General features: G+C 42.7%; 56 non-coding genes across 56 annotated transcripts; 14 read left to right on the top strand and 42 right to left on the bottom strand.

Annotated features, from left to right (window-relative positions):
• Positions 1-1,149: 1,149 nt before the first annotated feature.
• Trnad-auc lies at positions 1,150-1,222 on the bottom strand. Its single transcript has one exon. It is a non-coding gene; the product is annotated as a tRNA-Asp (tRNA).
• A 97-nt stretch (positions 1,223-1,319) lies between these two features.
• Trnak-cuu lies at positions 1,320-1,392 on the bottom strand. Its single transcript has one exon. It is a non-coding gene; the product is annotated as a tRNA-Lys (tRNA).
• Positions 1,393-1,622: 230 nt separating this feature from the next.
• Trnav-cac lies at positions 1,623-1,695 on the bottom strand. The gene has a single exon. It is a non-coding gene; the product is annotated as a tRNA-Val (tRNA).
• A 105-nt stretch (positions 1,696-1,800) lies between these two features.
• Positions 1,801-1,874, top strand: Trnan-guu. Its single transcript has one exon. It is a non-coding gene; the product is annotated as a tRNA-Asn (tRNA).
• Positions 1,875-2,390: 516 nt separating this feature from the next.
• Trnav-aac lies at positions 2,391-2,463 on the bottom strand. Its single transcript has one exon. It is a non-coding gene; the product is annotated as a tRNA-Val (tRNA).
• A 97-nt stretch (positions 2,464-2,560) lies between these two features.
• On the bottom strand, positions 2,561-2,633 carry Trnak-cuu. Its single transcript has one exon. It is a non-coding gene; the product is annotated as a tRNA-Lys (tRNA).
• A 230-nt stretch (positions 2,634-2,863) lies between these two features.
• Trnav-cac lies at positions 2,864-2,936 on the bottom strand. The gene has a single exon. It is a non-coding gene; the product is annotated as a tRNA-Val (tRNA).
• A 105-nt stretch (positions 2,937-3,041) lies between these two features.
• Trnan-guu lies at positions 3,042-3,115 on the top strand. Its single transcript has one exon. It is a non-coding gene; the product is annotated as a tRNA-Asn (tRNA).
• Positions 3,116-3,631: 516 nt separating this feature from the next.
• Positions 3,632-3,704, bottom strand: Trnav-aac. Its single transcript has one exon. It is a non-coding gene; the product is annotated as a tRNA-Val (tRNA).
• A 97-nt stretch (positions 3,705-3,801) lies between these two features.
• On the bottom strand, positions 3,802-3,874 carry Trnak-cuu. The gene has a single exon. It is a non-coding gene; the product is annotated as a tRNA-Lys (tRNA).
• Positions 3,875-4,104: 230 nt separating this feature from the next.
• Positions 4,105-4,177, bottom strand: Trnav-cac. The gene has a single exon. It is a non-coding gene; the product is annotated as a tRNA-Val (tRNA).
• A 105-nt stretch (positions 4,178-4,282) lies between these two features.
• Trnan-guu lies at positions 4,283-4,356 on the top strand. The gene has a single exon. It is a non-coding gene; the product is annotated as a tRNA-Asn (tRNA).
• A 516-nt stretch (positions 4,357-4,872) lies between these two features.
• On the bottom strand, positions 4,873-4,945 carry Trnav-aac. Its single transcript has one exon. It is a non-coding gene; the product is annotated as a tRNA-Val (tRNA).
• A 97-nt stretch (positions 4,946-5,042) lies between these two features.
• On the bottom strand, positions 5,043-5,115 carry Trnak-cuu. Its single transcript has one exon. It is a non-coding gene; the product is annotated as a tRNA-Lys (tRNA).
• Positions 5,116-5,345: 230 nt separating this feature from the next.
• Positions 5,346-5,418, bottom strand: Trnav-cac. Its single transcript has one exon. It is a non-coding gene; the product is annotated as a tRNA-Val (tRNA).
• A 105-nt stretch (positions 5,419-5,523) lies between these two features.
• On the top strand, positions 5,524-5,597 carry Trnan-guu. Its single transcript has one exon. It is a non-coding gene; the product is annotated as a tRNA-Asn (tRNA).
• Positions 5,598-6,113: 516 nt separating this feature from the next.
• Positions 6,114-6,186, bottom strand: Trnav-aac. Its single transcript has one exon. It is a non-coding gene; the product is annotated as a tRNA-Val (tRNA).
• A 97-nt stretch (positions 6,187-6,283) lies between these two features.
• On the bottom strand, positions 6,284-6,356 carry Trnak-cuu. The gene has a single exon. It is a non-coding gene; the product is annotated as a tRNA-Lys (tRNA).
• Positions 6,357-6,586: 230 nt separating this feature from the next.
• Positions 6,587-6,659, bottom strand: Trnav-cac. Its single transcript has one exon. It is a non-coding gene; the product is annotated as a tRNA-Val (tRNA).
• Positions 6,660-6,764: 105 nt separating this feature from the next.
• On the top strand, positions 6,765-6,838 carry Trnan-guu. The gene has a single exon. It is a non-coding gene; the product is annotated as a tRNA-Asn (tRNA).
• Positions 6,839-13,790: 6,952 nt separating this feature from the next.
• Trnav-aac lies at positions 13,791-13,863 on the bottom strand. The gene has a single exon. It is a non-coding gene; the product is annotated as a tRNA-Val (tRNA).
• A 97-nt stretch (positions 13,864-13,960) lies between these two features.
• Trnak-cuu lies at positions 13,961-14,033 on the bottom strand. Its single transcript has one exon. It is a non-coding gene; the product is annotated as a tRNA-Lys (tRNA).
• Positions 14,034-14,263: 230 nt separating this feature from the next.
• Trnav-cac lies at positions 14,264-14,336 on the bottom strand. Its single transcript has one exon. It is a non-coding gene; the product is annotated as a tRNA-Val (tRNA).
• Positions 14,337-14,441: 105 nt separating this feature from the next.
• Positions 14,442-14,515, top strand: Trnan-guu. Its single transcript has one exon. It is a non-coding gene; the product is annotated as a tRNA-Asn (tRNA).
• A 516-nt stretch (positions 14,516-15,031) lies between these two features.
• Positions 15,032-15,104, bottom strand: Trnav-aac. Its single transcript has one exon. It is a non-coding gene; the product is annotated as a tRNA-Val (tRNA).
• Positions 15,105-15,201: 97 nt separating this feature from the next.
• Positions 15,202-15,274, bottom strand: Trnak-cuu. The gene has a single exon. It is a non-coding gene; the product is annotated as a tRNA-Lys (tRNA).
• Positions 15,275-15,504: 230 nt separating this feature from the next.
• Positions 15,505-15,577, bottom strand: Trnav-cac. Its single transcript has one exon. It is a non-coding gene; the product is annotated as a tRNA-Val (tRNA).
• A 105-nt stretch (positions 15,578-15,682) lies between these two features.
• On the top strand, positions 15,683-15,756 carry Trnan-guu. Its single transcript has one exon. It is a non-coding gene; the product is annotated as a tRNA-Asn (tRNA).
• Positions 15,757-16,272: 516 nt separating this feature from the next.
• Trnav-aac lies at positions 16,273-16,345 on the bottom strand. Its single transcript has one exon. It is a non-coding gene; the product is annotated as a tRNA-Val (tRNA).
• A 97-nt stretch (positions 16,346-16,442) lies between these two features.
• On the bottom strand, positions 16,443-16,515 carry Trnak-cuu. The gene has a single exon. It is a non-coding gene; the product is annotated as a tRNA-Lys (tRNA).
• A 230-nt stretch (positions 16,516-16,745) lies between these two features.
• On the bottom strand, positions 16,746-16,818 carry Trnav-cac. Its single transcript has one exon. It is a non-coding gene; the product is annotated as a tRNA-Val (tRNA).
• Positions 16,819-16,923: 105 nt separating this feature from the next.
• Trnan-guu lies at positions 16,924-16,997 on the top strand. The gene has a single exon. It is a non-coding gene; the product is annotated as a tRNA-Asn (tRNA).
• Positions 16,998-17,513: 516 nt separating this feature from the next.
• On the bottom strand, positions 17,514-17,586 carry Trnav-aac. Its single transcript has one exon. It is a non-coding gene; the product is annotated as a tRNA-Val (tRNA).
• Positions 17,587-17,683: 97 nt separating this feature from the next.
• On the bottom strand, positions 17,684-17,756 carry Trnak-cuu. Its single transcript has one exon. It is a non-coding gene; the product is annotated as a tRNA-Lys (tRNA).
• A 230-nt stretch (positions 17,757-17,986) lies between these two features.
• On the bottom strand, positions 17,987-18,059 carry Trnav-cac. The gene has a single exon. It is a non-coding gene; the product is annotated as a tRNA-Val (tRNA).
• A 105-nt stretch (positions 18,060-18,164) lies between these two features.
• On the top strand, positions 18,165-18,238 carry Trnan-guu. The gene has a single exon. It is a non-coding gene; the product is annotated as a tRNA-Asn (tRNA).
• Positions 18,239-18,754: 516 nt separating this feature from the next.
• On the bottom strand, positions 18,755-18,827 carry Trnav-aac. The gene has a single exon. It is a non-coding gene; the product is annotated as a tRNA-Val (tRNA).
• Positions 18,828-18,924: 97 nt separating this feature from the next.
• Trnak-cuu lies at positions 18,925-18,997 on the bottom strand. The gene has a single exon. It is a non-coding gene; the product is annotated as a tRNA-Lys (tRNA).
• Positions 18,998-19,227: 230 nt separating this feature from the next.
• Trnav-cac lies at positions 19,228-19,300 on the bottom strand. Its single transcript has one exon. It is a non-coding gene; the product is annotated as a tRNA-Val (tRNA).
• Positions 19,301-19,405: 105 nt separating this feature from the next.
• Trnan-guu lies at positions 19,406-19,479 on the top strand. The gene has a single exon. It is a non-coding gene; the product is annotated as a tRNA-Asn (tRNA).
• Positions 19,480-19,995: 516 nt separating this feature from the next.
• On the bottom strand, positions 19,996-20,068 carry Trnav-aac. Its single transcript has one exon. It is a non-coding gene; the product is annotated as a tRNA-Val (tRNA).
• A 97-nt stretch (positions 20,069-20,165) lies between these two features.
• On the bottom strand, positions 20,166-20,238 carry Trnak-cuu. Its single transcript has one exon. It is a non-coding gene; the product is annotated as a tRNA-Lys (tRNA).
• Positions 20,239-20,468: 230 nt separating this feature from the next.
• Trnav-cac lies at positions 20,469-20,541 on the bottom strand. Its single transcript has one exon. It is a non-coding gene; the product is annotated as a tRNA-Val (tRNA).
• Positions 20,542-20,646: 105 nt separating this feature from the next.
• Trnan-guu lies at positions 20,647-20,720 on the top strand. Its single transcript has one exon. It is a non-coding gene; the product is annotated as a tRNA-Asn (tRNA).
• A 516-nt stretch (positions 20,721-21,236) lies between these two features.
• Positions 21,237-21,309, bottom strand: Trnav-aac. Its single transcript has one exon. It is a non-coding gene; the product is annotated as a tRNA-Val (tRNA).
• Positions 21,310-21,406: 97 nt separating this feature from the next.
• Positions 21,407-21,479, bottom strand: Trnak-cuu. The gene has a single exon. It is a non-coding gene; the product is annotated as a tRNA-Lys (tRNA).
• Positions 21,480-21,709: 230 nt separating this feature from the next.
• Trnav-cac lies at positions 21,710-21,782 on the bottom strand. The gene has a single exon. It is a non-coding gene; the product is annotated as a tRNA-Val (tRNA).
• A 105-nt stretch (positions 21,783-21,887) lies between these two features.
• Positions 21,888-21,961, top strand: Trnan-guu. Its single transcript has one exon. It is a non-coding gene; the product is annotated as a tRNA-Asn (tRNA).
• Positions 21,962-22,477: 516 nt separating this feature from the next.
• Trnav-aac lies at positions 22,478-22,550 on the bottom strand. The gene has a single exon. It is a non-coding gene; the product is annotated as a tRNA-Val (tRNA).
• A 97-nt stretch (positions 22,551-22,647) lies between these two features.
• Trnak-cuu lies at positions 22,648-22,720 on the bottom strand. The gene has a single exon. It is a non-coding gene; the product is annotated as a tRNA-Lys (tRNA).
• Positions 22,721-22,946: 226 nt separating this feature from the next.
• On the bottom strand, positions 22,947-23,019 carry Trnav-cac. Its single transcript has one exon. It is a non-coding gene; the product is annotated as a tRNA-Val (tRNA).
• Positions 23,020-23,124: 105 nt separating this feature from the next.
• Trnan-guu lies at positions 23,125-23,198 on the top strand. The gene has a single exon. It is a non-coding gene; the product is annotated as a tRNA-Asn (tRNA).
• Positions 23,199-23,714: 516 nt separating this feature from the next.
• Positions 23,715-23,787, bottom strand: Trnav-aac. The gene has a single exon. It is a non-coding gene; the product is annotated as a tRNA-Val (tRNA).
• Positions 23,788-23,884: 97 nt separating this feature from the next.
• On the bottom strand, positions 23,885-23,957 carry Trnak-cuu. Its single transcript has one exon. It is a non-coding gene; the product is annotated as a tRNA-Lys (tRNA).
• A 230-nt stretch (positions 23,958-24,187) lies between these two features.
• Positions 24,188-24,260, bottom strand: Trnav-cac. Its single transcript has one exon. It is a non-coding gene; the product is annotated as a tRNA-Val (tRNA).
• Positions 24,261-24,365: 105 nt separating this feature from the next.
• Trnan-guu lies at positions 24,366-24,439 on the top strand. The gene has a single exon. It is a non-coding gene; the product is annotated as a tRNA-Asn (tRNA).
• Positions 24,440-24,948: the final 509 nt, after the last annotated feature.

Below are 24,948 nucleotides of genomic sequence, written 5' to 3'. Positions count from 1 at the left end.
ACTGACGACCATCTTATGTTACTCTGTTCTGAGAAAGTCCACATCAGTTTATGGCTTCGAATTCAACTAACGAAACTTGGATGTCAAAAACCACTCAAATCAACAATAAATGGAGACATTGGAAATGGCCCCAATAAAGAGAAAATACTGGCCCTCATTCAATCCTACATCATCACCGTCTGGACCGCCCGCAGCCAAAACCTCACCCCAGCCATAAACGAAATACAGTCTCTCTGGTCAAGCCTCCTTCTTTCAAAAAATTCTCCCCAGATGTCACCTCCTAATCCTTAAATATTCTTTCTCAAAATTCTCCACAAATTTCGTCTTATCTTTATACAACATTGTTCTCTCATTACAATTATAATTTCTTGGATCCCCCCCAGATGTCGTATTGTTAAATTTTATATTTTTCACCAAAATCATTTGTCCTCTTTCAATTCCGTCTCGAAATTGGTTCTTTTTGTTTTTCTTTGTTATGTTTCTCCTTGGCCACAGCAAGTCACTTATGTCACAAATCACGTAAATGCCCCAAGTATCTGTAAAGCAATTTAAATTTTAATTGTGACAATAAATCGTTTAAATATAAAAAAAAAAAAAACCGGAAGGCTGGTGGTTCGATCCCACCCAGGGGCGCATGGTGAATGAATACTGTTGTTTTAATTCAATTTCTTCGCCTCATGACTCCATTAACCAACTAAAGCGTCCAATGAAGAGCGCACACTCGCGATATGGCTTCTTTAACTGATGACTGTTAAATCTACTCAACATTTGCAGCGTAGGGTGCACGCTCATGATGTTCTTCCTCTGTCCGGAGCTACTGTTCCAGGTTCTGGTGTAATCTATATAGATTCCCCTCCGGTGTTTATGGAATTCTTCCCCATCCAGCGCAAGTCATTTTTCATTTCCCTAAAACAACAGTCATTGACGTTTGGCTACAGAAGAAGTCTCTTCGGGGTTATAGCACCTTTTTCAACAACCACAGTCATCATTGATTTCCCCCTTTCTGTTGACTTCCTCCGGATACAGCATTGCGAATATCTTCACATTGTCATATTGTAGATTTCATTTTTAACAAGAAACATGAATGCTTGGCTTTTTCAAAAAAACAAAATGTGCTTCTTTGATAGTCTTTCTACAAATACATTGTCCTGTTTCCACCCAGGATTGAACTTAGGACCTTCAGCGTGATAGGCCGACGTGATAACCACTACACTATGGAAACTACAATCCGCTACAGAATTATTCTGAAATGATTACAAAATACTAACGATCGTCTCCCAACTTCTAACTTTCATCTGCAATTATTTGCAAATATGTGACGCCCAACGGGGGGCTCGAACCCCCGACCCTGAGATTAAGAGTCTCATGCTCTACCGACTGAGCTAGCCAGGCTTGCCATTGCGCTCTATTCAAATGTAATGAACCAAGTCTTATTGACTACATTTTTTCCTTTCCAGGAACCGTGAGATAACTATTACTATGATTGGTTGGTTGTCTGTGTGTAGTTTCCAGATGTCTACTTGTTCTAGTCTAGTTGTCATCTAGATAAGATACATTACAAGTTATTAATTCCATTCCATTTCTTTTTCTCTTACGATTATTATTTCCTAACGTTATACTGATGCTTCCACTAAGGATCGAACTGAGGATCTTCAGCGTGTGAAGCCGACGTGATAACCTCTACACTATGGAAGCCCCACAATGTTTCTGCAATATTTTATTAGTGTTGGCCACACTAAAAAAATGTAATGTTTGGTTTGCCTGTTGAACTGGACGAGTGTGTCGTTAACCAATCAGCATGCCTCTGTGGCGCAATTGGCTAGCGCGTTCGGCTGTTAACCGGAAGGCTGGTGGTTCGATCCCACCCAGGGGCGCATGGTGAATGAATACTGTTGTTTTAATTCAATTTCTTCGCCTCATGACTCCATTAACCAACTAAAGCGTCCAATGAAGAGCGCACACTCGCGATATGGCTTCTTTAACTGATGACTGTTAAATCTACTCAACATTTGCAGCGTAGGGTGCACGCTCATGATGTTCTTCCTCTGTCCGGAGCTACTGTTCCAGGTTCTGGTGTAATCTATATAGATTCCCCTCCGGTGTTTATGGAATTCTTCCCCATCCAGCGCAAGTCATTTTTCATTTCCCTAAAACAACAGTCATTGACGTTTGGCTACAGAAGAAGTCTCTTCGGGGTTATAGCACCTTTTTCAACAACCACAGTCATCATTGATTTCCCCCTTTCTGTTGACTTCCTCCGGATACAGCATTGCGAATATCTTCACATTGTCATATTGTAGATTTCATTTTTAACAAGAAACATGAATGCTTGGCTTTTTCAAAAAAACAAAATGTGCTTCTTTGATAGTCTTTCTACAAATACATTGTCCTGTTTCCACCCAGGATTGAACTGAGGACCTTCAGCGTGTTAGGCCGACGTGATAACCACTACACTATGGAAACTACAATCCGCTACAGAATTATTCTGAAATGATTACAAAATACTAACGATCGTCTCCCAACTTCTAACTTTCATCTGCAATTATTTGCAAATATGTGACGCCCAACGGGGGGCTCGAACCCCCGACCCTGAGATTAAGAGTCTCATGCTCTACCGACTGAGCTAGCCAGGCTTGCCATTGCGCTCTATTCCAATGTAATGAACCAAGTCTTATTGACTACATTTTTTCCTTTCCAGGAACCGTGAGATAACTATTACTATGATTGGTTGGTTGTCTGTGTGTAGTTTCCAGATGTCTACTTGTTCTAGTCTAGTTGTCATCTAGATAAGATACATTACAAGTTATTAATTCCATTCCATTTCTTTTTCTCTTACGATTATTATTTCCTAACGTTATACTGATGCTTCCACTCAGGATCGAACTGAGGACCTTCAGCGTGTGAAGCCGACGTGATAACCTCTACACTATGGAAGCCCCACAATGTTTCTGCAATATTTTATTAGTGTTGGCCACACTAAAAAAATGTAATGTTTGGTTTGCCTGTTGAACTGGACGAGTGTGTCGTTAACCAATCAGCATGCCTCTGTGGCGCAATTGGCTAGCGCGTTCGGCTGTTAACCGGAAGGCTGGTGGTTCGATCCCACCCAGGGGCGTATGGTGAATGAATACTGTTGTTTTAATTCAATTTCTTCGCCTCATGACTCCATTAACCAACTAAAGCGTCCAATGAAGAGCGCACACTCGCGATATGGCTTCTTTAACTGATGACTGTTAAATCTACTCAACATTTGCAGCGTAGGGTGCACGCTCATGATGTTCTTCCTCTGTCCGGAGCTACTGTTCCAGGTTCTGGTGTAATCTATATAGATTCCCCTCCGGTGTTTATGGAATTCTTCCCCATCCAGCGCAAGTCATTTTTCATTTCCCTAAAACAACAGTCATTGACGTTTGGCTACAGAAGAAGTCTCTTCGGGGTTATAGCACCTTTTTCAACAACCACAGTCATCATTGATTTCCCCCTTTCTGTTGACTTCCTCCGGATACAGCATTGCGAATATCTTCACATTGTCATATTGTAGATTTCATTTTTAACAAGAAACATGAATGCTTGGCTTTTTCAAAAAAACAAAATGTGCTTCTTTGATAGTCTTTCTACAAATACATTGTCCTGTTTCCACCCAGGATTGAACTGAGGACCTTCAGCGTGTTAGGCCGACGTGATAACCACTACACTATGGAAACTACAATCCGCTACAGAATTATTCTGAAATGATTACAAAATACTAACGATCGTCTCCCAACTTCTAACTTTCATCTGCAATTATCTGCAAATATGTGACGCCCAACGGGGGGCTCGAACCCCCGACCCTGAGATTAAGAGTCTCATGCTCTACCGACTGAGCTAGCCAGGCTTGCCATTACGCTCTATTCCAATGTAATGAACCAAGTCTTATTGACTACATTTTTTCCTTTCCAGGAACCGTGAGATAACTATTACTATGATTGGTTGGTTGTCTGTGTGTAGTTTCCAGATGTCTACTTGTTCTAGTCTAGTTGTCATCTAGATAAGATACATTACAAGTTATTAATTCCATTCCATTTCTTTTTCTCTTACGATTATTATTTCCTAACGTTATACTGATGCTTCCACTCAGGATCGAACTGAGGATCTTCAGCGTGTGAAGCCGACGTGATAACCTCTACACTATGGAAGCCCCACAATGTTTCTGCAATATTTTATTAGTGTTGGCCACACTAAAAAAATGTAATGTTTGGTTTGCCTGTTGAACTGGACGAGTGTGTCGTTAACCAATCAGCATGCCTCTGTGGCGCAATTGGCTAGCGCGTTCGGCTGTTAACCGGAAGGCTGGTGGTTCGATCCCACCCAGGGGCGCATGGTGAATGAATACTGTTGTTTTAATTCAATTTCTTCGCCTCATGACTCCATTAACCAACTAAAGCGTCCAATGAAGAGCGCACACTCGCGATATGGCTTCTTTAACTGATGACTGTTAAATCTACTCAACATTTGCAGCGTAGGGTGCACGCTCATGATGTTCTTCCTCTGTCCGGAGCTACTGTTCCAGGTTCTGGTGTAATCTATATAGATTCCCCTCCGGTGTTTATGGAATTCTTCCCCATCCAGCGCAAGTCATTTTTCATTTCCCTAAAACAACAGTCATTGACGTTTGGCTACAGAAGAAGTCTCTTCGGGGTTATAGCACCTTTTTCAACAACCACAGTCATCATTGATTTCCCCCTTTCTGTTGACTTCCTCCGGATACAGCATTGCGAATATCTTCACATTGTCATATTGTAGATTTCATTTTTAACAAGAAACATGAATGCTTGGCTTTTTCAAAAAAACAAAATGTGCTTCTTTGATAGTCTTTCTACAAATACATTGTCCTGTTTCCACCCAGGATTGAACTGAGGACCTTCAGCGTGTTAGGCCGACGTGATAACCACTACACTATGGAAACTACAATCCGCTACAGAATTATTCTGAAATGATTACAAAATACTAACGATCGTCTCCCAACTTCTAACTTTCATCTGCAATTATTTGCAAATATGTGACGCCCAACGGGGGGCTCGAACCCCCGACCCTGAGATTAAGAGTCTCATGCTCTACCGACTGAGCTAGCCAGGCTTGCCATTGCGCTCTATTCCAATGTAATGAACCAAGTCTTATTGACTACATTTTTTCCTTTCCAGGAACCGTGAGATAACTATTACTATGATTGGTTGGTTGTCTGTGTGTAGTTTCCAGATGTCTACTTGTTCTAGTCTAGTTGTCATCTAGATAAGATACATTACAAGTTATTAATTCCATTCCATTTCTTTTTCTCTTACGATTATTATTTCCTAACGTTATACTGATGCTTCCACTCAGGATCGAACTGAGGACCTTCAGCGTGTGAAGCCGACGTGATAACCTCTACACTATGGAAGCCCCACAATGTTTCTGCAATATTTTATTAGTATTGGCCACACTAAAAAAATGTAATGTTTGGTTTGCCTGTTGAACTGGACGAGTGTGTCGTTAACCAATCAACATGCCTCTGTGGCGCAATTGGCTAGCGCGTTCGGCTGTTAACCGGAAGGCTGGTGGTTCGATCCCACCCAGGGGCGCATGGTGAATGAATACTGTTGTTTTAATTCAATTTCTTCGCCTCATGACTCCATTAACCAACTAAAGCGTCCAATGAAGAGCGCACACTCACGATATGGCTTCTTTAACTGATGACTGTTAAATCTACTCAACATTTGCAGCGTAGGGTGCACGCTCATGATGTTCTTCCTCTGTCCGGAGCTACTGTTCCAGATTCTGGTGTAATCTATATAGATTCCCCTCCGGTGTTTATGGAATTCTTCCCCATCCAGCGCAAGTCATTTTTCATTTCCCTAAAACAACAGTCATTGACGTTTGGCTACAGAAGAAGTCTCTTCGGGGTTATAGCACCTTTTTCAACAACCACAGTCATCATTGATTTCCCCCTTTCTGTTGACTTCCTCCGGATACAGCATTGCGAATATCTTCACATTGTCATATTGTAGATTTCATTTTTAACAAGAAACATGAATGCTTGGCTTTTTCAAAAAAACAAAATGTGCTTCTTTGATAGTCTTTCTACAAATACATTGTCCTGTTTCCACCCAGGATTGAACTGAGGACCTTCAGCGTGTTAGGCCGACGTGATAACCACTACACTATGGAAACTACAATCCGCTACAGAATTATTCTGAAATGATTACAAAATACTAACGATCGTCTCCCAACTTCTAACTTTCATCTGCAATTATTTGCAAATATGTGACGCCCAACGGGGGGCTCGAACCCCCGACCCTGAGATTAAGAGTCTCATGCTCTACCGACTGAGCTAGCCAGGCTTGCCATTGCGCTCTATTCCAATGTAATGAACCAAGTCTTATTGACTACATTTTTTCCTTTCCAGGAACCGTGAGATAACTATTACTATGATTGGTTGGTTGTCTGTGTGTAGTTTCCAGATGTCTACTTGTTCTAGTCTAGTTGTCATCTAGATAAGATACATTACAAGTTATTAATTCCATTCCATTTCTTTTTCTCTTACGATTATTATTTCCTAACGTTATACTGATGCTTCCACTCAGGATCGAACTGAGGACCTTCAGCGTGTGAAGCCGACGTGATAACCTCTACACTATGGAAGCCCCACAATGTTTCTGCAATATTTTATTAGTGTTGGCCACACTAAAAAAATGTAATGTTTGGTTTGCCTGTTGAACTGGACGAGTGTGTCGTTAACCAATCAGCATGCCTCTGTGGCGCAATTGGCTAGCGCGTTCGGCTGTTAACCGGAAGGCTGGTGGTTCGATCCCACCCAGGGGCGCATGGTGAATGAATACTTCTTTTAATTCAATTTCTTCGCCTCATGACTCCATTAACCAACTAAAGCGTCCAATGAAGAGCGCACACTCGCGATATGGCTTCTTTAACTGTTGACTGTTAAATCTACTCAACATTTGCAGCGTAGGGTGCACGCTCATGATGTTCTTCCTCTGTCCGGAGCTACTGTTCCAGGTTCTGGTGTAATCTATATAGATTCCCCTCCGGTGTTTATGGAATTCTTCCCCATCCAGCGCAAGTTATTAAAATAAATAAGATATAATGCACTGAGTGTATATTGTCGATGACACAAGGGGTACACAAAGCAACATTTGAGACACACATACGAAACACAGAGCACATACAGCGTTACCACACTCCACGAGATCACGGACAAGAAGAAGGAAAAAGGAAGCCCCCCCTTTTCTAAGATGACTCCCACCCACGTTGCCAGACTTAAAGAAAAGCCTGGCGTCGTCACTTGCTCAAAGGAGGGGAAGGGGGTAAAGCGGGTTTGCCAAATGGACAGCCGTTTCTAATACCCTCTCTCAAACCCGTACCTCCTCAATTCTTCTCGTATGGTCCTACCCCGATGCGTTCACGTAACTCTTGGAACCTTGGCGCTGGCAAAGCCTTCGTGAAGATGTCGGCCAGTTGGTCTTTGGAGCTAACGAATTCGACGGCGATCTTGTTGTTTTCTTGCAGCTGTCTTACAAAGTGGTATCTCACGTCGATGTGTTTTGATCGCCTCGGATGGACCGGATTTTTGACCAGACAAATAGCACTTTGATTGTCGCAATACATCTTAACGGGATTTGGTGGTACCTCGTCGCCTGAAGACTTTTCCATTGGGACCGGAGACGAGTTTAGGCCGTTAGCCAGCGCGTTGAGCCAAAGAGCTGTCTTCGCTCCATCAGATAAGGACACATATTCCGACTCGGTAGTTGAGATAGAAACACATTCTTGTCTCCTGCACGACCATGCGACTGGCCCTCCCTTGTAGAAAGCGATGCATCCTGAGATGGATTTTCGGTCGTCTACATCACTGGCGTAGTCGGCGTCGGTATAGACTACGGCTCCTTCATCCTTCCGTGCACCCAGCCATATACCGAAGTCGAGCGTACCTTTCAGATAAGCGAATATACGTTTGACTCCGTTCCAGTGCGCCGGCTGTGGGTTTTCGCAAAATTTTGACACTTGTCCAACGCCGTAAGCAATGTCCGGTCTAGTGGTAGATGAGAGATAGAGCAGGAATCCAACTGCCGCACGGTAGGGGATTAAAGACATGTCAATTTTCCCCTCGTTGCGTGGCACCATCGAACTAGAAAGGTGAACGCTGGATTCGGCTGGGGTCAGCTTGGGATGGCTATCCGTCATGCCGAACTGTTCCAGTGCCTTGAGTATCGAGTGTTGCTGCGAGAGAAATACTTGGCTATTTTCCCTGTCGTACTCGATGTTCATACCAACGAATCTGGTCGGGGGGAGACATCTTACTTCAAATTCGTTACCTGACAAAAGAGGTAGGAAATTTGATTTGTGAGTAATGGGAAAAAAAAGGATTATAACTTATTAGTTACCGATCCAAGTAGCGAAGCGTTGACACTCCTCATCAGCACTGCTAGAAAACCATCCGTCATCTACCCAGATGAAGAGATATGACACGATGCTGTTGTTTACCAGGATGAACACGCACATATCTGCGTCCAGTGCCTTAAAACCATATCTGAGTAGGGCGGCGATAAAGGTCTTGCACCAAAGACGGGGAGCCTGCTTTATGCCGTAGACTGCTTTCAAAAGCTTACACACGTGGTCTTCTTTTCCAGACACCACGAATCCTTCGGGTTGGGTCATAAAGATTGGTTTGTCAACATCCGCGTTCAGGAACGCTGTGGCCACGTCGAATTGAAATGATTTGTATCCGAGCGATGCGGTGAGTGATAGAACAGATCGAATTGAGTCAAGGCGTGGCACAGGTGCGTACGTTTCTTCGTAGTCGACGCCGTACTGCTGGTGACATCCAACAACTGTTAATCTTCCTTTAAAGCGTGGGGCCACGAAATCTGGCTGCAGTGGGTCTCCATAGCCCGGCTTATATTTCCCAACCCATTTGTGAGGCAGTATAGCGCACTCAGTTGGTACTTGGGATTTTGGGATGAGCACCCACGATTTGTTCTTGATCTGAGAGTCATACTCTGCCTTGAAAGCGGGTAACCACTGTTCCGCATATCTTGATTCCACCGCTTGTTTGTAGGTTTGTGGTTCATCAACTTCTAGTTCGAAAAATGAAGAGCGCTTAGGGGCTGGATCAGTGGATGCTGCATTTCCGTATGATTCCATATATTCGACGTATCGATCCGTATATCTTGGCACGCGGCCGGATCTTGTGGGTCTATGAAATATATATAGAAGGTGGTGAGCGCCAGTAATTTTTTCGAAACAGCGATTAGTTTTTACCTTCGATAATTGTGTGAATCGTGACTCGATATCGGTGGGGCGTCAATGTTGGGGACTTCATCCACTTCTAGATTCTTGTTGGCGTCATCAGGAGTCGCAACGTGAACAGGTTCCGCATCCACAACGTCGAGGACTTCCATACCCTCTTCATTTCTGCCGCCAGGAGCCCGTTCAATCTCCTCCTCTAAGGCCTCGACTTGGGAAGCTTCTTCGACTGATGCATCTTGATTATCGGGAGTGTCTTGGCTTTCATCTACACCTTCGATTAGTTGAGTCTGGTGGAAAAAAAATGGATGTATATATAAAATATATATAAACATATATACACATACACATATACACATATACATATATACACATATATAAATATATATACACAAAAAATAGATTTTGTTCGTTTATGTATGGCTACTAGTATAAGCAAGATACCTGATTAAGTACTTCTACTAATAGTTGCATTGGTTCCAATGGGCTATTGTCATTTACAGCTGTGAGTGGGTGATCTCCAATCAGGATTGTTTCATCGAAGGTGACATCACGGGAAACGATTATTTTCCTCTCAACAGGGTTCCAAAGTCGCCAGGCCTTTTGATTTTCACCGTAGCCGACCATCCAACATGCTTCGCCTTTAGGATCTAGTTTCTTGCGTAGCTGGTCGGGAACGTGCGCGTATGCGCGGCAGCCGAGAACCCTTAGGTGGGCAACCGATGGTTTCTTGCCGAATAATTTCTCGAACGGAGTGACTTCTGTGTGGCTGGTGAGAGTCCGGTTGAATATGTAAACGATAGCCAGAAGAAATTCGCCCCAGAGTTCTCTGACTTCATTTCTGATGTTGCACGGAAGTTGGTTGCTGTTGTCGTTAGTGTACAGGCCACTTCTCACGGCCTCTACAACTGTACGCATCGTTCTCTCGGAACGAGAGTTTTGTTGTGGAGTGTACCTAGCAGTAGTTTGATGAATAAGGCCAGTACGTTTTTTGTATTCGCTAAAGTTTCCGCCGAGGATGTCGGTTCCTTGGTCCGTCCTGAGTATTTTTATTGGCCTTCCGGTTTGGGTTTTCATCATTTCTGCGAATTCCATGAAATGCGTGCCAGCTTCATTTTTCGTCTTCATGAGTTTGGCTACTGTATAACTGCTGTTGTCGTCTTTGAAGATGACGAAGAATCGATGGCCTTCAGGAGTTGGCACGTGTAATGGACCTCCGACATCGGAGTGGATCAAGTCGCCGATATTTTCCGCGCGGCCGCATCCGGTTGGGAACTTGCTACGGTGGAGTTTTCCAAAGATGCAACCTTCGCATATGAGTGGTTTTTTGACGTCGTTGAGGTGCAGGCCGTATACTGCTTTAGATTTGTTGATCTTTAAAATATCTTGACAGTTGAGATGGCCGAATCTTCTATGCCAAAGTTCGAGGGACGCCTTGGTACTTCCATTACCAACACCGTAGAGCGCTGTTGAAGATTCTTCGTTCAATTCCGTTGGGTTTTTGGTCGTAGCGCATAATCTGTAGAGGGAGTTTTCGACACGGGAGCCAGTCATGAATTTTTCGTTAGTTTCCTTATTAGCGAAAAAGACCTGTTGGTAAGGAAATATTTATATACATAAATCTCGAGTCATGACTGCAAATTTTTACGAGTTGTATCATACCTGTGTATCAGTGAACTCAACATTGACGTTACAGTCGGTGGCTGCTCCAATTGAAAAAAGATTAATTCCAAGACCGGGAACGTATAACACGTCGTGGAATGTTCCTTCAAGCTTCGCACCATCTACTTCTGTAATGACGTCGATGTTTCCTATACCAAGGGCTTGTAGTTCAACACCACCAATTCCATTGATTTTCCATGTTCCGGGTGGAATTATTTTGAAAGTGGTGAAGAAGGACCGTTGATCAGTCATGTGATTAGTTGCGCCCGAATCAGCGTTCCAGACCTTGTGTTCCCGTGCAACCAGACACAATGACGAAGAGATACAGCCAAAACCTCTTTTCTTGTTGAAATTTTCTTGTCTCGCCTGACCACGTTCTTCTTCTCTTTTTGTTGGACACTGATAAGCTTTGTGTCCGTTTCCATTGCAGTTGAAGCAGACGACTGAGCCGGCATGTTGGCTGCTTTGCTGCTGATCGTTTTGTTGTTGTCCATCTTTTCGTGCGTATGAGTGGTTGTGCGGATTGGAGCTGCCACCACCTCTACCTCCTCTTCCTCCTCTGCCTCTGCCACGTCCTCGCCATTCACCCGTAAAGTAGGGGCCTCGTCCGCGGCCACGGAATCCCCCTTGCGCGTGTGCTGCGTTGTCGAAACTTTGCCCTGGGGATGTCTTTGCAGCACTCTCCCCGGCGAAAGCGGCTGCCTTAGGCGTGTGGAACGCAAAGAAGGCCGCATCGGTCGGATCCATCGCGCCGTTGTTGGCCGCTCTGCTGATGGCTTCTTCGTTTACCAGTCTTGGTGTTAGGTTTGCTATTGTTTGCTCGTTCCTTGGTAGATTGTCCCAAGCCGAACGGAATGAGCGAAAACTGGGGGGCAGTGTTTGGATAATTTTCACAACGAGTTGTTGTTCAGTGACAGGTGATTCCAAGTTTCTCAGCTCTTCTGCCAAGTTTGTGTAAACTGCCACATGATCCAGCACTCTGTGCTCTGTGAACGGTAATCATATGTGAGTTAACAAGATTCTTTAGTTTTATGAACTGTAGAGTTAGTATACCAGGATTGTATTTGTAGTTGAAAAATTTCTCTAGCAGTAGATTGCCGTTGATAGGAGCAGCGTTGGCGTATTGCAGTATCAGACGCTCCCACATTTCCGCGGAGGACGCGCATCCTTCGATGAGAGTTTGCTGTGGCCCCTCAACGTTGCAGAATATTATAATTCTCGCCTCTGCATCCTTCATGTCCCAAGCGTCTATCAGATTTTGGTTCGCGACCTCCTGGTTCTCATTGAGGTTCTGTCAATAATTGAACATAACGTTAATTAACTGGCGTGCGTAATATGCCGCGTCTGCGTAGATGAGCTCTCAATGAACAGCATAATCATGTGTGAGTTCTCAATAGAACAAACGGTGGTACTCTGTCGTGTCGTGGTACGCGCATAAAATATGTATACATACATATATTTATATATAAATATATATTTATATTTTGTTTTAATCAAACGATCGTGACTTTCACCACTCGTTAGATGCGAGTGTGGCGTGTGTGAGGCCTGAGTGACGTGAACGATAATTTGTCCCAAGAAAATGCGTTTACCCGACTTACAACGACATAAAATTTCTTCACAATTCATGCTATAATGGCAGTATAGTGTTTCTATTTCAGACAGAGGCTATATAGTAAGAGGATTAATTCGGACTGCTTTAGCCGGCTGAAAACAAAGTCAAGCTTACAGGTATCATGTGAATTGCCTATCTGATAGAAACACTATTTACGACTGCAAACTTGAACAATAAGCTAAGCATTTAATGTTTTTCCATCATCAGGTAGTGTCATGTTTCTATACCAACACGTGGCTGCAAAGAAGCAAGTCTGGCCCTACAGTTACTGTAAAACGTTTCATAATTTTAAAAAAAAAGGTCATTGACTTCATTCTGAGCAGCCGTTGGATAGAAACATCACTTACAACTACTCGTCAAATCTTTTTTTTCAATGTCCAGGAAATAGCTTAGTCTTTTGCCATCATTACAATTTTCGTCTCTCTCATTTTCTTTTGTAAAGAAGAAATTCTCAAAATTCAAGCTTTGTTCTTTGTCTCGCAAGACGTCTACATAGAAAGACAATAATTACCGGTTCGGGTCGAGGTTCAAGTCTCGTGACGACGTTGAGAACACGTGCTCGTTGCAGCAGCAGTGTACACCCATATCTAAACGAGGTCCATTTTTCCGGACCGCTTAACTTCGTTATTCTGTTGACTTCTCTCGAGGCTTCGTGATTCATTCTTGTCAATTAATTGGCGTGTCCTGGGCCCATAACCTATTAAAATAAATAAGATATAATGCACTGAGTGTATATTGTCGATGACACAAGGGGTACACAAAGCAACATTTGAGACACACATACGAAACACAGAGCACATACAGCGTTACCACACTCCACGAGATCACGGACAAGAAGAAGGAAAAAGGAAGCCCCCCCTTTTCTAAGATGACTCCCACCCACGTTGCCAGACTTAAAGAAAAGCCTGGCGTCGTCACTTGCTCAAAGGAGGGGAAGGGGGTAAAGCGGGTTTGCCAAATGGACAGCCGTTTCTAATACAAGTCATTTTTCATTTCCCTAAAACAACAGTCATTGACGTTTGGCTACAGAAGAAGTCTCTTCGGGGTTATAGCACCTTTTTCAACAACCACAGTCATCATTGATTTCCCCCTTTCTGTTGACTTCCTCCGGATACAGCATTGCGAATATCTTCACATTGTCATATTGTAGATTTCATTTTTAACAAGAAACATGAATGCTTGGCTTTTTCAAAAAAACAAAATGTGCTTCTTTGATAGTCTTTCTACAAATACATTGTCCTGTTTCCACCCAGGATTGAACTGAGGACCTTCAGCGTGTTAGGCCGACGTGATAACCACTACACTATGGAAACTACAATCCGCTACAGAATTATTCTGAAATGATTACAAAATACTAACGATCGTCTCCCAACTTCTAACTTTCATCTGCAATTATTTGCAAATATGTGACGCCCAACGGGGGGCTCGAACCCCCGACCCTGAGATTAAGAGTCTCATGCTCTACCGACTGAGCTAGCCAGGCTTGCCATTGCGCTCTATTCCAATGTAATGAACCAAGTCTTATTGACTACATTTTTTCCTTTCCAGGAACCGTGAGATAACTATTACTATGATTGGTTGGTTGTCTGTGTGTAGTTTCCAGATGTCTACTTGTTCTAGTCTAGTTGTCATCTAGATAAGATACATTACAAGTTATTAATTCCATTCCATTTCTTTTTCTCTTACGATTATTATTTCCTAACGTTATACTGATGCTTCCACTCAGGATCGAACTGAGGACCTTCAGCGTGTGAAGCCGACGTGATAACCTCTACACTATGGAAGCCTCACAATGTTTCTGCAATATTTTATTAGTGTTGGCCACACTAAAAAAATGTAATGTTTGGTTTGCCTGTTGAACTGGACGAGTGTGTCGTTAACCAATCAGCATGCCTCTGTGGCGCAATTGGCTAGCGCGTTCGGCTGTTAACAGGAAGGCTGGTGGTTCGATCCCACCCAGGGGCGCATGGTGAATGAATACTGTTGTTTTAATTCAATTTCTTCGCCTCATGACTCCATTAACCAACTAAAGCGTCCAATGAAGAGCGCACACTCGCGATATGGCTTCTTTAACTGATGACTGTTAAATCTACTCAACATTTGCAGCGTAGGGTGCACGCTCATGATGTTCTTCCTCTGTCCGGAGCTACTGTTCCAGATTCTGGTGTAATCTATATAGATTCCCCTCCGGTGTTTATGGAATTCTTCCCCATCCAGCGCAAGTCATTTTTCATTTCCCTAAAACAACAGTCATTGACGTTTGGCTACAGAAGAAGTCTCTTCGGGGTTATAGCACCTTTTTCAACAACCACAGTCATCATTGATTTCCCCCTTTCTGTTGACTTCCTCCGGATACAGCATTGCGAATATCTTCACATTGTCATATTGTAGATTTCATTTTTAACAAGAAACATGAATGCTTGGCTTTTTCAAAAAAACAAAATGTGCTTCTTTGATAGTCTTTCTACAAATACATTGTCCTGTTTCCACCCAGGATTGAACTGAGGACCTTCAGCGTGTTAGGCCGACGTGATAACCACTACACTATGGAAACTACAATCCGCTACAGAATTATTCTGAAATGATTACAAAATACTAACGATCGTCTCCCAACTTCTAACTTTCATCTGCAATTATTTGCAAATATGTGACGCCCAACGGGGGGCTCGAACCCCCGACCCTGAGATTAAGAGTCTCATGCTCTACCGACTGAGCTAGCCAGGCTTGCCATTGCGCTCTATTCCAATGTAATGAACCAAGTCTTATTGACTACATTTTTTCCTTTCCAGGAACCGTGAGATAACTATTACTATGATTGGTTGGTTGTCTGTGTGTAGTTTCCAGATGTCTACTTGTTCTAGTCTAGTTGTCATCTAGATAAGATACATTACAAGTTATTAATTCCATTCCATTTCTTTTTCTCTTACGATTATTATTTCCTAACGTTATACTGATGCTTCCACTCAGGATCGAACTGAGGACCTTCAGCGTGTGAAGCCGACGTGATAACCTCTACACTATGGAAGCCCCACAATGTTTCTGCAATATTTTATTAGTGTTGGCCACACTAAAAAAATGTAATGTTTGGTTTGCCTGTTGAACTGGACGAGTGTGTCGTTAACCAATCAGCATGCCTCTGTGGCGCAATTGGCTAGCGCGTTCGGCTGTTAACCGGAAGGCTGGTGGTTCGATCCCACCCAGGGGCGCATGGTGAATGAATACTGTTGTTTTAATTCAATTTCTTCGCCTCATGACTCCATTAACCAACTAAAGCGTCCAATGAAGAGCGCACACTCGCGATATGGCTTCTTTAACTGATGACTGTTAAATCTACTCAACATTTGCAGCGTAGGGTGCACGCTCATGATGTTCTTCCTCTGTCCGGAGCTACTGTTCCAGATTCTGGTGTAATCTATATAGATTCCCCTCCGGTGTTTATGGAATTCTTCCCCATCCAGCGCAAGTCATTTTTCATTTCCCTAAAACAACAGTCATTGACGTTTGGCTACAGAAGAAGTCTCTTCGGGGTTATAGCACCTTTTTCAACAACCACAGTCATCATTGATTTCCCCCTTTCTGTTGACTTCCTCCGGATACAGCATTGCGAATATCTTCACATTGTCATATTGTAGATTTCATTTTTAACAAGAAACATGAATGCTTGGCTTTTTCAAAAAAACAAAATGTGCTTCTTTGATAGTCTTTCTACAAATACATTGTCCTGTTTCCACCCAGGATTGAACTGAGGACCTTCAGCGTGTTAGGCCGACGTGATAACCACTACACTATGGAAACTACAATCCGCTACAGAATTATTCTGAAATGATTACAAAATACTAACGATCGTCTCCCAACTTCTAACTTTCATCTGCAATTATTTGCAAATATGTGACGCCCAACGGGGGGCTCGAACCCCCGACCCTGAGATTAAGAGTCTCATGCTCTACCGACTGAGCTAGCCAGGCTTGCCATTGCGCTCTATTCCAATGTAATGAACCAAGTCTTATTGACTACATTTTTTCCTTTCCAGGAACCGTGAGATAACTATTACTATGATTGGTTGGTTGTCTGTGTGTAGTTTCCAGATGTCTACTTGTTCTAGTCTAGTTGTCATCTAGATAAGATACATTACAAGTTATTAATTCCATTCCATTTCTTTTTCTCTTACGATTATTATTTCCTAACGTTATACTGATGCTTCCACTCAGGATCGAACTGAGGACCTTCAGCGTGTGAAGCCGACGTGATAACCTCTACACTATGGAAGCCCCACAATGTTTCTGCAATATTTTATTAGTGTTGGCCACACTAAAAAAATGTAATGTTTGGTTTGCCTGTTGAACTGGACGAGTGTGTCGTTAACCAATCAGCATGCCTCTGTGGCGCAATTGGCTAGCGCGTTCGGCTGTTAACCGGAAGGCTGGTGGTTCGATCCCACCCAGGGGCGCATGGTGAATGAATACTGTTGTTTTAATTCAATTTCTTCGCCTCATGACTCCATTAACCAACTAAAGCGTCCAATGAAGAGCGCACACTCGCGATATGGCTTCTTTAACTGATGACTGTTAAATCTACTCAACATTTGCAGCGTAGGGTGCACGCTCATGATGTTCTTCCTCTGTCCGGAGCTACTGTTCCAGGTTCTGGTGTAATCTATATAGATTCCCCTCCGGTGTTTATGGAATTCTTCCCCATCCAGCGCAAGTCATTTTTCATTTCCCTAAAACAACAGTCATTGACGTTTGGCTACAGAAGAAGTCTCTTCGGGGTTATAGCACCTTTTTCAACAACCACAGTCATCATTGATTTCCCCCTTTCTGTTGACTTCCTCCGGATACAGCATTGCGAATATCTTCACATTGTCATATTGTAGATTTCATTTTTAACAAGAAACATGAATGCTTGGCTTTTTCAAAAAAACAAAATGTGCTTCTTTGATAGTCTTTCTACAAATACATTGTCCTGTTTCCACCCAGGATTGAACTGAGGACCTTCAGCGTGTTAGGCCGACGTGATAACCACTACACTATGGAAACTACAATCCGCTACAGAATTATTCTGAAATGATTACAAAATACTAACGATCGTCTCCCAACTTCTAACTTTCATCTGCAATTATTTGCAAATATGTGACGCCCAACGGGGGGCTCGAACCCCCGACCCTGAGATTAAGAGTCTCATGCTCTACCGACTGAGCTAGCCAGGCTTGCCATTGCGCTCTATTCCAATGTAATGAACCAAGTCTTATTGACTACATTTTTTCCTTTCCAGGAACCGTGAGATAACTATTACTATGATTGGTTGGTTGTCTGTGTGTAGTTTCCAGATGTCTACTTGTTCTAGTCTAGTTGTCATCTAGATAAGATACATTACAAGTTATTAATTCCATTCCATTTCTTTTTCTCTTACGATTATTATTTCCTAACGTTATACTGATGCTTCCACTCAGGATCGAACTGAGGACCTTCAGCGTGTGAAGCCGACGTGATAACCTCTACACTATGGAAGCCCCACAATGTTTCTGCAATATTTTATTAGTGTTGGCCACACTAAAAAAATGTAATGTTTGGTTTGCCTGTTGAACTGGACGAGTGTGTCGTTAACCAATCAGCATGCCTCTGTGGCGCAATTGGCTAGCGCGTTCGGCTGTTAACCGGAAGGCTGGTGGTTCGATCCCACCCAGGGGCGCATGGTGAATGAATACTGTTGTTTTAATTCAATTTCTTCGCCTCATGACTCCATTAACCAACTAAAGCGTCCAATGAAGAGCGCACACTCGCGATATGGCTTCTTTAACTGATGACTGTTAAATCTACTCAACATTTGCAGCGTAGGGTGCACGCTCATGATGTTCTTCCTCTGTCCGGAGCTACTGTTCCAGATTCTGGTGTAATCTATATAGATTCCCCTCCGGTGTTTATGGAATTCTTCCCCATCCAGCGCAAGTCATTTTTCATTTCCCTAAAACAACAGTCATTGACGTTTGGCTACAGAAGAAGTCTCTTCGGGGTTATAGCACCTTTTTCAACAACCACAGTCATCATTGATTTCCCCCTTTCTGTTGACTTCCTCCGGATACAGCATTGCGAATATCTTCACATTGTCATATTGTAGATTTCATTTTTAACAAGAAACATGAATGCTTGGCTTTTTCAAAAAAACAAAATGTGCTTCTTTGATAGTCTTTCTACAAATACATTGTCCTGTTTCCACCCAGGATTGAACTGAGGACCTTCAGCGTGTTAGGCCGACGTGATAACCACTACACTATGGAAACTACAATCCGCTACAGAATTATTCTGAAATGATTACAAAATACTAACGATCGTCTCCCAACTTCTAACTTTCATCTGCAATTATTTGCAAATATGTGACGCCCAACGGGGGGCTCGAACCCCCGACCCTGAGATTAAGAGTCTCATGCTCTACCGACTGAGCTAGCCAGGCTTGCCATTGCGCTCTATTCCAATGTAATGAACCAAGTCTTATTGACTACATTTTTTCCTTTCCAGGAACCGTGAGATAACTATTACTATGATTGGTTGGTTGTCTGTGTGTAGTTTCCAGATGTCTACTTGTTCTAGTCTAGTTGTCATCTAGATAAGATACATTACAAGTTATTAATTCCATTCCATTTCTTTTTCTCTTACGATTATTATTTCCTAACGTTATACTGATGCTTCCACTCAGGATCGAACTGAGGACCTTCAGCGTGTGAAGCCGACGTGATAACCTCTACACTATGGAAGCCCCACAATGTTTCTGCAATATTTTATTAGTGTTGGCCACACTAAAAAAATGTAATGTTTGGTTTGCCTGTTGAACTGGACGAGTGTGTCGTTAACCAATCAGCATGCCTCTGTGGCGCAATTGGCTAGCGCGTTCGGCTGTTAACCGGAAGGCTGGTGGTTCGATCCCACCCAGGGGCGCATGGTGAATGAATACTGTTGTTTTAATTCAATTTCTTCGCCTCATGACTCCATTAACCAACTAAAGCGTCCAATGAAGAGCGCACACTCGCGATATGGCTTCTTTAACTGATGACTGTTAAATCTACTCAACATTTGCAGCGTAGGGTGCACGCTCATGATGTTCTTCCTCTGTCCGGAGCTACTGTTCCAGGTTCTGGTGTAATCTATATAGATTCCCCTCCGGTGTTTATGGAATTCTTCCCCATCCAGCGCAAGTCATTTTTCATTTCCCTAAAACAACAGTCATTGACGTTTGGCTACAGAAGAAGTCTCTTCGGGGTTATAGCACCTTTTTCAACAACCACAGTCATCATTGATTTCCCCCTTTCTGTTGACTTCCTCCGGATACAGCATTGCGAATATCTTCACATTGTCATATTGTAGATTTCATTTTTAACAAGAAACATGAATGCTTGGCTTTTTCAAAAAAACAAAATGTGCTTCTTTGATAGTCTTTCTACAAATACATTGTCCTGTTTCCACCCAGGATTGAACTGAGGACCTTCAGCGTGTTAGGCCGACGTGATAACCACTACACTATGGAAACTACAATCCGCTACAGAATTATTCTGAAATGATTACAAAATACTAACGATCGTCTCCCAACTTCTAACTTTCATCTGCAATTATTTGCAAATATGTGACGCCCAACGGGGGGCTCGAACCCCCGACCCTGAGATTAAGAGTCTCATGCTCTACCGACTGAGCTAGCCAGGCTTGCCATTGCGCTCTATTCCAATGTAATGAACCAAGTCTTATTGACTACATTTTTTCCTTTCCAGGAACCGTGAGATAACTATTACTATGATTGGTTGGTTGTCTGTGTGTAGTTTCCAGATGTCTACTTGTTCTAGTCTAGTTGTCATCTAGATAAGATACATTACAAGTTATTAATTCCATTCCATTTCTTTTTCTCTTACGATTATTATTTCCTAACGTTATACTGATGCTTCCACTCAGGATCGAACTGAGGACCTTCAGCGTGTGAAGCCGACGTGATAACCTCTACACTATGGAAGCCCCACAATGTTTCTGCAATATTTTATTAGTGTTGGCCACACTTAAAAAATGTAATGTTTGGTTTGCCTGTTGAACTGGACGAGTGTGTCGTTAACCAATCAGCATGCCTCTGTGGCGCAATTGGCTAGCGCGTTCGGCTGTTAACCGGAAGGCTGGTGGTTCGATCCCACCCAGGGGCGCATGGTGAATGAATACTGTTGTTTTAATTCAATTTCTTCGCCTCATGACTCCATTAACCAACTAAAGCGTCCAATGAAGAGCGCACACTCGCGATATGGCTTCTTTAACTGATGACTGTTAAATCTACTCAACATTTGCAGCGTAGGGTGCACGCTCATGATGTTCTTCCTCTGTCCGGAGCTACTGTTCCAGGTTCTGGTGTAATCTATATAGATTCCCCTCCGGTGTTTATGGAATTCTTCCCCATCCAGCGCAAGTCATTTTTCATTTCCCTAAAACAACAGTCATTGACGTTTGGCTACAGAAGAAGTCTCTTCGGGGTTATAGCACCTTTTTCAACAACCACAGTCATCATTGATTTCCCCCTTTCTGTTGACTTCCTCCGGATACAGCATTGCGAATATCTTCACATTGTCATATTGTAGATTTCATTTTTAACAAGAAACATGAATGCTTGGCTTTTTCAAAAAAACAAAATGTGCTTCTTTGATAGTCTTTCTACAAATACATTGTCCTGTTTCCACCCAGGATTGAACTGAGGACCTTCAGCGTGTTAGGCCGACGTGATAACCACTACACTATGGAAACTACAATCCGCTACAGAATTATTCTGAAATGATTACAAAATACTAACGATCGTCTCCCAACTTCTAACTTTCATCTGCAATTATTTGCAAATATGTGACGCCCAACGGGGGGCTCGAACCCCCGACCCTGAGATTAAGAGTCTCATGCTCTACCGACTGAGCTAGCCAGGCTTGCCATTGCGCTCTATTCCAATGTAATGAACCAAGTCTTATTGACTACATTTTTTCCTTTCCAGGAACCGTGAGATAACTATTACTATGATTGGTTGGTTGTCTGTGTGTAGTTTCCAGATGTCTACTTGTTCTAGTCTAGTTGTCATCTAGATAAGATACATTACAAGTTATTAATTCCATTCCATTTCTTTTTCTCTTACGATTATTATTTCCTAACGTTATACTGATGCTTCCACTCAGGATCGAACTGAGGACCTTCAGCGTGTGAAGCCGACGTGATAACCTCTACACTATGGAAGCCCCACAATGTTTCTGCAATATTTTATTAGTGTTGGCCACACTAAAAAAATGTAATGTTTGGTTTGCCTGTTGAACTGGACGAGTGTGTCGTTAACCAATCAGCATGCCTCTGTGGCGCAATTGGCTAGCGCGTTCGGCTGTTAACCGGAAGGCTGGTGGTTCGATCCCACCCAGGGGCGCATGGTGAATGAATACTGTTGTTTTAATTCAATTTCTTCGCCTCATGACTCCATTAACCAACTAAAGCGTCCAATGAAGAGCGCACACTCGCGATATGGCTTCTTTAACTGATGACTGTTAAATCTACTCAACATTTGCAGCGTAGGGTGCACGCTCATGATGTTCTTCCTCTGTCCGGAGCTACTGTTCCAGGTTCTGGTGTAATCTATATAGATTCCCCTCCGGTGTTTATGGAATTCTTCCCCATCCAGCGCAAGTCATTTTTCATTTCCCTAAAACAACAGTCATTGACGTTTGGCTACAGAAGAAGTCTCTTCGGGGTTATAGCACCTTTTTCAACAACCACAGTCATCATTGATTTCCCCCTTTCTGTTGACTTCCTCCGGATACAGCATTGCGAATATCTTCACATTGTCATATTGTAGATTTCATTTTTAACAAGAAACATGAATGCTTGGCTTTTTCAAAAAAACAAAATGTGCTTCTTTGATAGTCTTTCTACAAATACATTGTCCTGTTTCCACCCAGGATTGAACTGAGGACCTTCAGCGTGTTAGGCCGACGTGATAACCACTACACTATGGAAACTACAATCCGCTACAGAATTATTCTGAAATGATTACAAAATACTAACGATCGTCTCCCAACTTCTAACTTTCATCTGCAATTATTTGCAAATATGTGACGCCCAACGGGGGGCTCGAACCCCCGACCCTGAGATTAAGAGTCTCATGCTCTACCGACTGAGCTAGCCAGGCTTGCCATTGCGCTCTATTCCAATGTAATGAACCAAGTCTTATTGACTACATTTTTTCCTTTCCAGGAACCGTGAGATAACTATTACTATGATTGGTTGTCTGTGTGTAGTTTCCAGATGTCTACTTGTTCTAGTCTAGTTGTCATCTAGATAAGATACATTACAAGTTATTAATTCCATTCCATTTCTTTTTCTCTTACGATTATTATTTCCTAACGTTATACTGATGCTTCCACTCAGGATCGAACTGAGGACCTTCAGCGTGTGAAGCCGACGTGATAACCTCTACACTATGGAAGCCCCACAATGTTTCTGCAATATTTTATTAGTGTTGGCCACACTAAAAAAATGTAATGTTTGGTTTGCCTGTTGAACTGGACGAGTGTGTCGTTAACCAATCAGCATGCCTCTGTGGCGCAATTGGCTAGCGCGTTCGGCTGTTAACCGGAAGGCTGGTGGTTCGATCCCACCCAGGGGCGCATGGTGAATGAATACTGTTGTTTTAATTCAATTTCTTCGCCTCATGACTCCATTAACCAACTAAAGCGTCCAATGAAGAGCGCACACTCGCGATATGGCTTCTTTAACTGATGACTGTTAAATCTACTCAACATTTGCAGCGTAGGGTGCACGCTCATGATGTTCTTCCTCTGTCCGGAGCTACTGTTCCAGATTCTGGTGTAATCTATATAGATTCCCCTCCGGTGTTTATGGAATTCTTCCCCATCCAGCGCAAGTCATTTTTCATTTCCCTAAAACAACAGTCATTGACGTTTGGCTACAGAAGAAGTCTCTTCGGGGTTATAGCACCTTTTTCAACAACCACAGTCATCATTGATTTCCCCCTTTCTGTTGACTTCCTCCGGATACAGCATTGCGAATATCTTCACATTGTCATATTGTAGATTTCATTTTTAACAAGAAACATGAATGCTTGGCTTTTTCAAAAAAACAAAATGTGCTTCTTTGATAGTCTTTCTACAAATACATTGTCCTGTTTCCACCCAGGATTGAACTGAGGACCTTCAGCGTGTTAGGCCGACGTGATAACCACTACACTATGGAAACTACAATCCGCTACAGAATTATTCTGAAATGATTACAAAATACTAACGATCGTCTCCCAACTTCTAACTTTCATCTGCAATTATTTGCAAATATGTGACGCCCAACGGGGGGCTCGAACCCCCGACCCTGAGATTAAGAGTCTCATGCTCTACCGACTGAGCTAGCCAGGCTTGCCATTGCGCTCTATTCCAATGTAATGAACCAAGTCTTATTGACTACATTTTTTCCTTTCCAGGAACCGTGAGATAACTATTACTATGATTGGTTGGTTGTCTGTGTGTAGTTTCCAGATGTCTACTTGTTCTAGTCTAGTTGTCATCTAGATAAGATACATTACAAGTTATTAATTCCATTCCATTTCTTTTTCTCTTACGATTATTATTTCCTAACGTTATACTGATGCTTCCACTCAGGATCGAACTGAGGACCTTCAGCGTGTGAAGCCGACGTGATAACCTCTACACTATGGAAGCCCCACAATGTTTCTGCAATATTTTATTAGTGTTGGCCACACTTAAAAAATGTAATGTTTGGTTTGCCTGTTGAACTGGACGAGTGTGTCGTTAACCAATCAGCATGCCTCTGTGGCGCAATTGGCTAGCGCGTTCGGCTGTTAACCGGAAGGCTGGTGGTTCGATCCCACCCAGGGGCGCATGGTGAATGAATACTGTTGTTTTAATTCAATTTCTTCGCCTCATGACTCCATTAACCAACTAAAGCGTCCAATGAAGAGCGCACACTCGCGATATGGCTTCTTTAACTGATGACTGTTAAATCTACTCAACATTTGCAGCGTAGGGTGCACGCTCATGATGTTCTTCCTCTGTCCGGAGCTACTGTTCCAGGTTCTGGTGTAATCTATATAGATTCCCCTCCGGTGTTTATGGAATTCTTCCCCATCCAGCGCAAGTCATTTTTCATTTCCCTAAAACAACAGTCATTGACGTTTGGCTACAGAAGAAGTCTCTTCGGGGTTATAGCACCTTTTTCAACAACCACAGTCATCATTGATTTCCCCCTTTCTGTTGACTTCCTCCGGATACAGCATTGCGAATATCTTCACATTGTCATATTGTAGATTTCATTTTTAACAAGAAACATGAATGCTTGGCTTTTTCAAAAAAACAAAATGTGCTTCTTTGATAGTCTTTCTACAAATAC

The sequence above is a fragment of the Daphnia pulicaria genome, chromosome 1, assembly GCF_021234035.1.
Source record: "Daphnia pulicaria isolate SC F1-1A chromosome 1, SC_F0-13Bv2, whole genome shotgun sequence".
NCBI classification, from domain to species: domain Eukaryota; kingdom Metazoa; phylum Arthropoda; class Branchiopoda; order Diplostraca; family Daphniidae; genus Daphnia; species Daphnia pulicaria.
Note: the sequence above shows the minus strand (reverse complement) of the source record. Positions and strands in the feature narration are given on the sequence as shown.